This window comes from Oncorhynchus masou, chromosome 18 (assembly GCF_036934945.1).
Source record: "Oncorhynchus masou masou isolate Uvic2021 chromosome 18, UVic_Omas_1.1, whole genome shotgun sequence".
NCBI classification, from domain to species: Eukaryota; Metazoa; Chordata; class Actinopteri; order Salmoniformes; family Salmonidae; genus Oncorhynchus; species Oncorhynchus masou.
In genome coordinates, this window is record NC_088229.1 from 19,750,099 (window position 1) to 19,759,142 (window position 9,044).

Below are 9,044 nucleotides of genomic sequence, written 5' to 3' on the forward strand. Positions count from 1 at the left end.
GCAAGAGGTTAATGGGACTGGGACTGGAGACAGGAGGTTACTGAGACTGGGACTGGAGACAGGAGGTTACAGAGACTGGGACTGGGACTGGAGACAGGAGGTTACTGAGACTGGGACTGGAGACAGGAGGTTACTGAGAATGGGACTGGAGACAGGAGAATACTGAGACTGGGACTGGAGACAGGAGGTTACTGAGACTGGGAATGGGACTGGAGGCAAGAGGTTAATGGGACTGGGACTGGAGACAGGAGGTTACTGAGACTGGGACTGGAGACAGGAGGTTACTGAGACTGGGACTGGAGACAGGAGATTACAGAGACTGGGACTGGGACTGGGACTGGAGACAGAAGGTTACTGAGACTGGGACTGCAGACAGGAGGTTACTGAGACTGGGACTGGAGACAGGAGGTTACTGAGACTGGGACTGGAGACAGGAGGTTACAGAGACTGGGACTGGGACTGGGACTGGGACTGGAGACAGGAGGTTACTGAGACTGGGACTGGAGACAGGAGGTTACTGGGACTGGGACTGGAGACAGGAGGTTACTGAGACTGGGACTGGAGACAGGAGGTTACTGAGACTGGGACTGGAGACAGGAGGTTACTGAGACTGGGACTGGAGACAGGAGGCTACTGGAGACTGGAGACAGGAGGTTACTGGGACTGGAGACAAGAGGTTACTGGGACTGGAGACAGGAGGTTACTGAGGAGACTGGAGACAGGAGGCTACTGAGACTGGAGACAGGAGGTTACTGGGACTGGAGACAAGAGGTTACTGGGACTGGAGACAGGAGGCTACTGAGACTGGAGACAGGAGGTTACTGAGACTGGAGACAGGAGGTTACTGAGACTGGGACTAGGAGACAGGAGGTTACTGAGACTGGGACTGGAGACAGGAGGTTACTGAGACTGGGACTGGAGACAGGAAGTTACTGAGACTGGGACTGGAGACAGGAGGTTACTGAGACTGGGACTGAGACTGGGACTGGGACTGGGACTGGAGACAGACAGGTTACTGAGACTGGGACTGCAGACAGGAGGTTACTGAGACTGGGACTGGAGACAGGAGGTTACTGAGACTGGGACTGGAGACAGGAGGTTACTGAGACTGGGACTGGAGACAGGAGGTTACTGAGACTGGGACTGGAGACAGGAGGTTACTGAGACTGGGACTGGAGACAGGAGGCTACTGAGACTGGAGACAGGAGGTTACTGGGACTGGAGACAAGAGGTTACTGGGACTGGAGACAGGAGGCTACTGAGACTGGAGACAGGAGGCTACTGAGACTGGAGACAGGAGGTTACTGGGACTGGAGACAAGAGGTTACTGGGACTGGAGACAGGAGGCTACTGAGACTGGAGACAGGAGGCTACTGAGACTGGAGACAGGAGGTTACTGAGACTGGGACTAGAGACAGGAGGTTACTGAGACTGGGACTAGAGACAGGATGTTACTGAGACTGGGACTGGAGACAGGAAGTTACTGAGACTGGGACTGGAGACAGGAGGTTACAGAGACTGGGACTGGGACTGGGACTGGAGACAGAAGGTTACTGAGACTGGGACTGCAGACAGGAGGTTACTGAGACTGGGACTGGAGACAGGAGGTTACTGAGACTGGGACTGGAGACAGGAGGTTACAGAGACTGGGACTGGGACTGGAGACAGGAGGTTACTGAGACTGGGACTGGAGACAGGAGGTTACTGGGACTGGACAGGAGGTTACTGACTGGGACTGGAGACAGGAGGTTACTGAGACTGGGACTGGAGACAGGAGGTTACTGAGACTGGGACTGGAGACAGGAGGTTACTGAGACTGGGAATGGAGACAGGAGGTTACTGAGACTGGGACTGGAGACAGGAGGCTACTGAGACTGGAGACAGGAGGTTACTGGGACTGGAGACAGGAGGCTACTGAGACTGGAGACAGGAGGCTACTGAGACTGGAGACAGGAGGTTACTTTGACTGGAGACAGGATGTTACTGAGACTGGGACTGGAGACAGGAGGTTACTGAGACTGGGACTGGAGACAGGACTGGGACTGGAGACAGGAGGTTACTGGGACATGGGACTGGAGACAGGAGGTTACTGGGACATGAGACTGGGACTGGAGACAGGAGGTTCCTGGGACTGGAACTGGGACTGGATACAGGAGGTTACTGAGACTGGGACTGGGACTGCAGACAGGAGGTTACTGAGACTGGGACTGCAGACAGGGGGTTACTGGGACTGGGACTGGGACTGGGACTGCAGACAGTAGGTTACTGAGACTGGGACTGGAGACAGGACGTTACTGAGACTGGGACTGGGACTGGAGACAGGAGGTTACTGGGACTGGAGACAGGATGTTACTGAGACTGGGACTGGAGACAGGACGTTACTGAGACTGGGACTGGGACTGGAGACAGGAGGTTACTGAGACTGGGACTGGAGACAGGAGGTTCCTGGGACTGGAACTGGGACTGGAGACAGGAGGTTACTGGGACTGGGACTGCAGACAGGAGGTTACTGAGACTGGGACTGCAGACAGGGGGTTACTGAGACTGGGACTGGGACTGCAGACAGTAGGTTACTGAGACTGGGACTGGAGACAGGACGTTACTGAGACTGGGACTGGGACTGGAGACAGGAGTTTACTGAGACTGGGAGTGGAGACAGGACGTTACTGAGACTGGGACTGGGACTGGAGACAGGAGTTTACTGAGACTGGGAGTGGAGACAGGAGGTTACTGGGACATGACTGGAGACAGGAGGTTCCTGAGACTGGGACTGGGACTGCAGACAGGAGGTTACTGAGACTGGGACTGGAGACAGGAGGTTACTGAGACTGGGACTGCAGACAGGAGGTTACTGAGACTGGGACTGCAGAGACAGGGGGGTTACTGACACTGGGACTGGGACTGCAGACAGTAGGTTACTGAGACTGGGACTGGAGACAGGAGGTTACTGAGACTGGGACTGGGACTGGAGACAGGAGTTTACTGAGACTGGGAGTGGAGACAGGAGGTTACTGGGACTGACTGGAGACAGGAGGTTCCTGGGACTGGGGCTGCAGACAGGGGGTTACCGGGACTGGGACTGGAGACAGGAGGTTACTGAGACTGGGACTGGAGACAGGAGGTTACAGAGACTGGGACTGGGACTGGGACTGGAGACAGGAGGTTACTGAGACTGGGACTGGAGACAGGAGGTTACTGAGAATGGGACTGGATACAGGAGAATACTGAGACTGGGACTGGAGACAGGAGGTTACTGAGACTGGGAATGGGACTGGAGGCAAGAGGTTAATGGGACTGGGACTGGAGACAGGAGGTTACTGAGACTGGGACTGGAGACAGGAGGTTACTGAGACTGGGACTGGAGACAGGAGATTGGGACTGGACAGAGACTGGGACTGGGACTGGGACTGGAGACAGAAGGTTACTGAGACTGGGACTGCAGACAGGAGGTTACTGAGACTGGGACTGGAGACAGGAGGTTACTGGGAGACTGGGACTGGAGACAGGAGGTTACTGGGACTGAGACTGGGACTGGGACTGGGACTGGGACTGGGACTGGAGACAGGAGGTTACTGAGACTGGGACTGGAGACAGGAGGTTACTGGGACTGGGACTGGAGACAGGAGGTTACTGAGACTGGGACTGGAGACAGGAGGTTACTGAGACTGGGACTGGAGACAGGAGGTTACTGAGACTGGGACTGGAGACAGGAGGCTACTGAGACTGGAGACAGGAGGTTACTGGGACTGGAGACAAGAGGTTACTGGGACTGGAGACAGGAGGCTACTGAGACTGGAGACAGGAGGCTAGACTGGACTGGAGACAGGAGGTTACTGGGACTGGAGACAAGAGGTTACTGGGACTGGAGACAGGAGGTTACTGAGACTGGAGACAGGAGGTTACTGGACTGGAGACAGGAGGTTACTGAGACTGGGACTGAGACAGGAGGTTACTGAGACTGGGACTGAGACAGGATGTTACTGAGACTGGGACTGGAGACAGGAGGTTACTGAGACTGGGACTGGAGACAGGAGGTTAATGGGAGAGACTGGGACTGGGACTGGGACTGGAGACAGGAGGTTACTGAGACTGGGACTGCAGACAGGAGGTTACTGAGACTGGGACTGGAGACAGGAGGTTACTGAGACTGGGACTGGAGACAGGAGGTTAATGAGACTGGGACTGGGACTGGAGACAGGAGGTTACTGAGACTGGGACTGCAGACAGGAGGTTACTGAGACTGGGACTGGAGACAGGAGGTTACTGGGAGACTGACTGCAGACAGGAGGTTACTGAGACTGGGACTGGAGACAGGAGGTTACTGAGACTGGGACTGGAGACAGGAGGTTACTGAGACTGGGAATGGAGACAGGAGGTTACTGAGACTGGGACTGGAGACAGGAGGCTACTGAGACTGGAGACAGGAGGTTACTGGGACTGGAGACAGGAGGTTACTGGGACTGGAGACAGGAGGCTACTGAGACTGGAGACAGGAGGCTTACTGAGACTGGAGACAGGAGGTTAATGAGGAGGAGGTTACTGGGACTGGAGACAAGAGGTTACTGGGACTGGAGACAGGAGGTTACTGAGACTGGAGACAGGAGGCTACTGAGACTGGAGACAGGAGGTTACTGAGACTGGGACTAGAGACAGGAGGTTACTGAGACTGGGACTAGAGACAGGAGTTACTGAGACTGGGACTGGAGACAGGAGGTTACTGGACTGGGACTGAGACAGGAGGTTACTGGGACTGGAGACAGGAGGTTACTGAGACTGGGACTGGAGACAGGAGGTTACCGGGACTGGGACTGGAGACAGGAGGTTAATGAGACTGGGACTGGGACTGGGACTGGAGACAGGAGGTTAATGAGACTGGGACTGGGACTGGAGACAGGAGGTTACTGGGACTGGAGACAGGGGTTACTGAGACTGGGACTGGAGACAGGAGGTTACTGAGACTGGGACTGGAGACAGGAGGTTACTGGGACTGGAGACAGGAGGTTACTGAGACTGGGACTGGGACTGGAGACAGGAGGTTACTGGGACTGGAGACAGGAGGTTACTGAGACTGGGACTGGGACTGGATACAGGAGGTTACTGGGACTGGAGACAGGAGGTTACTGAGACTGGGACTAGAGACAGGAGGTTACTGAGACTGGGACTAGAGACAGGATGTTACTGAGACTGGGACTGGAGACAGGAAGTTACTGAGACTGGGACTGGAGACAGGAGGTTACAGAGACTGGGACTGGGACTGGGACTGGAGACAGAAGGTTACTGAGACTGGGACTGCAGACAGGAGGTTACTGAGACTGGGACTGGAGACAGGAGGTTACTGAGACTGGGACTGGAGACAGGAGGTTACAGAGACTGGGACTGGGACTGGAGACAGGAGGTTACTGAGACTGGGACTGGAGACAGGAGGTTACTGGGACTGGGACTGGAGACAGGAGGTTACTGAGACTGGGACTGGAGACAGGAGGTTACTGAGACTGGGACTGGAGACAGGAGGTTACTGAGACTGGGAATGGAGACAGGAGGTTACTGAGACTGGGACTGGAGACAGGAGGCTACTGAGACTGGAGACAGGAGGTTACTGGGACTGGAGACAAGAGGTTACTGGGACTGGAGACAGGAGGCTACTGAGACTGGAGACAGGAGGCTACTGAGACTGGAGACAGGAGGTTACTGGGACTGGAGACAAGAGGTTACTGGGACTGGAGACAGGAGGCTACTGAGACTGGAGACAGGAGGCTACTGAGACTGGGACTAGAGACAGGAGGTTACTGAGACTGGGACTAGAGACAGGATGTTACTGAGACTGGGACTGGAGACAGGAGGTTACTGAGACTGGGACTAGAGACAGGAGGTTACTGGGACTGGAGACAGGAGGTTACTGAGACTGGGACTAGAGACAGGAGGTTACTGGGACTGGAGACAGGAGGTTACTGAGACTGGGACTGGGACTGCAGACAGGAGGTTACTGAGACTGGGACTGGGACTGGAGACAGGAGGTTACTGGGACTGGAGACAGGGGGTTACTGAGACTGGGACTAGAGACAGGAGGTTACTGAGACTGGGACTAGAGACAGGAGGTTACTGGGACTGGAGACAGGAGGTTACTGAGACTGGGACTGGGACTGCAGACAGGAGGTTACTGAGACTGGGACTGGGACTGCAGACAGGAGGTTACTGAGACTGGGACTGGGACTGGAGACAGGAGGTTACTGGGACTGGAGACAGGAGGTTACTGAGACTGGGACTAGAGACAGGAGGTTACTGGGACTGGAGACAGGAGGTTACTGAGACTGGGACTGGAGACAGGAGGTTACTGAGACTGGGACTGGGACTGGGACTGCAGACAGTAGGTTGGGTAGGACTGGGTAGGACTGGGAAGGACTGGGTAGGACTGGGTAGAACTGGGAAGGACTGGGCAGGACTGGGAAGGACTGGGTAGGACTGGGCAGGACTGGGTAGGACTGGGAAGGACTGGGAAGGACTGGGAAGGACTGGGTAGGACTGGGTAGGACTGGGTAGGACTGGGAAGGACTGGGTAGGACTGGGAAGGACTGGGTAGGACTGGGAAGGACTGGGCAGGACTGGGAAGGACTGGGTAGGACTGGGTAGGACTGGGTAGGACTGGGTAGGACTGGGAATGACTGGGTAGGACTGGGAAGGACTGGGCAGGACTGGGAAGGACTGGGTAGGACTGGGAAGGACTGGGAAGGACTGGGAAGGACTGGGAAGGACTGGGAAGGACTGGGTAGGACTGGGTAGGACTGGGAAGGACTGGGTAGGACTGGGAATGACTGGGTAGGACTGGGAAGGACTGGGCAGGACTGGGAAGGACTGGGTAGGACTGGGCAGGACTGGGAAGGACTGGGCAGGACTGGGAAGGACTGGGTTGGACTGGGCAGGACTGGGTAGGACTTGGTAGGACTGGGTAGGACTGGGAAGGACTGGGTAGGACTGGGTGGGACTGGGAAGGACTGGGTAGGACTGGGTAGGACTGGGTAGGACTGGGCAGGACTGGGTAGAACTGGGTAGGACTGGGTAGGACTGGGTAGAACTGGGCAGGACTGGGTAGGACTGGGTAGGACTGGGTAGGACTGGGAAGGACTGGGTAGGACTGGTGCACTCGCCTTCCTCTTCCGGCCTGTTCAATGTGAACAGGCTGTCATTGTAAATAGGAAATTGTTCTTAATTGACTCGCCTGGATAAATAAAGGTTAAAATTAAATTAATTAAAAAACCCACCGGATGTCTGGCTGGCCAGCTGGTTGACTGACTGGTTGAATGGGTGACAGGCTGGGACTGGGTCAGGATGTCTGGTTGACTGACTGGTTGAATGGGTGACAGGCTGGGACTGGGTCAGGATGTCTGGTTGACTGACTGGTTGAATGGGTGACAGGCTGGGACTGGGTCAGGATGTCTGGTTGACTGACTGGTTGAATGGGTGACAGGCTGGGACTGGGTCAGGATGTCTGGTTGACTGACTGGTTGAATGGGTGACAGGCTGGGACTGTGTCAGGATGTCTGGTTGACTGACTGGTTGAATGGGTGACAGGCTGGGACTGGGTCAGGATGTCTGGTTGACTGACTGGTTGAATGGGTGACAGGCTGGGACTGGGTCAGGATGTCTGGTTGAATGACTGGTTGAATGGGTGACAGGCTGGGACTGGGTCAGGATGTCTGGTTGACTGACTGGTTGAATGGGTGACAGGCTGGGACTGGGTCAGGATGTCTGGTTGACTGACTGGTTGAATGGGTGACTGGCTGGGACTGGGTCAGGATGTCTGGTTGACAGACTGGTTGAATGGGTGACACGCTGGGACTGGGTCAGGATGTCTGGTTGACTGACTGGTTGAATGGCTGGCTGGGACTGGGACAGGATGTCTGGCTGGCCAGCTGGTTGACTGACTGGTTGAATGGGTGGCTGGCTGGGACTGGGACAGGGTACATCTCTCTCTGTCCCTCTGCTACTGTCATGTTTATCATAACAATAAATCACATCAGTTATTATACATTTAAAAAGAGAGTGAATTACAGTCATACTGTGTGGAGAACATGTCTTCACAATGTAGAACTAGTCTGCCAGTTGGTGGCCTCAAACATGGACCAATGAAATTCCCACATGCAAAGCAATTCTCAGAACACATTCATGACACGTGATATTACAGTTCCCACCTGCAGGTGCGGAGAGGTGGTGTTGGGTATCACAGTTTCACCTGCAGAGTAGGAAAGGGTGGGGGTGTTGGATACCACAGTTCCACCTGCAGAGTAGGAAAGGGGTGGGGGTGTTGGATACCACAGTTCCACCTGCAGAGTAGGAAAGGGGTGGGGGTGTTGGATACCACAGTTCCACCTGCAGAGTAGGAAAGGGGTGGGGGTGTTGGACCAATGACAGTTCCACCTGCAGAGTAGGAAAGGGGTTCATGTTGGATACCACAGTTCCACCTGCAGGTAGGAAAGGGGTGGGGGTGTTGGATACCACAGTTCCACCTGCAGAGTAGGAAAGGGGTGGGGGTGTTGGATACCACAGTTCCACCTGCAGAGTAGGAAAGGGGTGGGGGTGTTGGATACCACAGTTCCACCTGCAGAGTAGGAAAGGGGTGGGGGTGTTGGATACCACAGTTCCACCTGCAGATTAGGAAAGGGGTGGGGGTGTTGGATACACAGTTCCACCTGCAGAGTAGGAAAGGGGTGGGGGTGTTGGATACCACAGTTCCACCTGCAGAGTAGGAAAGGGGTGGGGGTGTTGGATACCACAGTTCCACCTGCAGAGTAGGAAAGGGGTGGGGGTGTTGGATACCACAGTTCCACCTGCAGAGTAGGAAAGAGGTGGGGGTGTTGGATACCACAGTTCCACCTGCAGAGTAAGAAAGGGGTGGGGGTGTTGGATACCACAGTTCCACCTGCAGAGTAGGAAAGGGGTGGGGGTGTTGGATACCACAGTTCCACCTGCAGAGTAGGAAAGGGGTGGGGGTGTTGGATATGACAGTTCCACCTGGAAAGGGGGTAGATGTTAGTGAGGAATACAGTGGG

General features: G+C 55.2%; 1 protein-coding gene and 1 pseudogene across 3 annotated transcripts in view; both read right to left on the minus strand.

Annotated features, from left to right (window-relative positions):
• Positions 1-9,044, minus strand: part of LOC135504148 (plexin-A2-like) — a 467,742-nt gene that overhangs the window by 435,933 nt on the left and 22,765 nt on the right. The gene's annotated exons all lie outside the window — the stretch shown is intronic.
• LOC135559316 (uncharacterized protein DDB_G0271670-like) overlaps positions 8,216-9,044 on the minus strand; it is a 31,558-nt pseudogene continuing 30,729 nt past the window's right edge.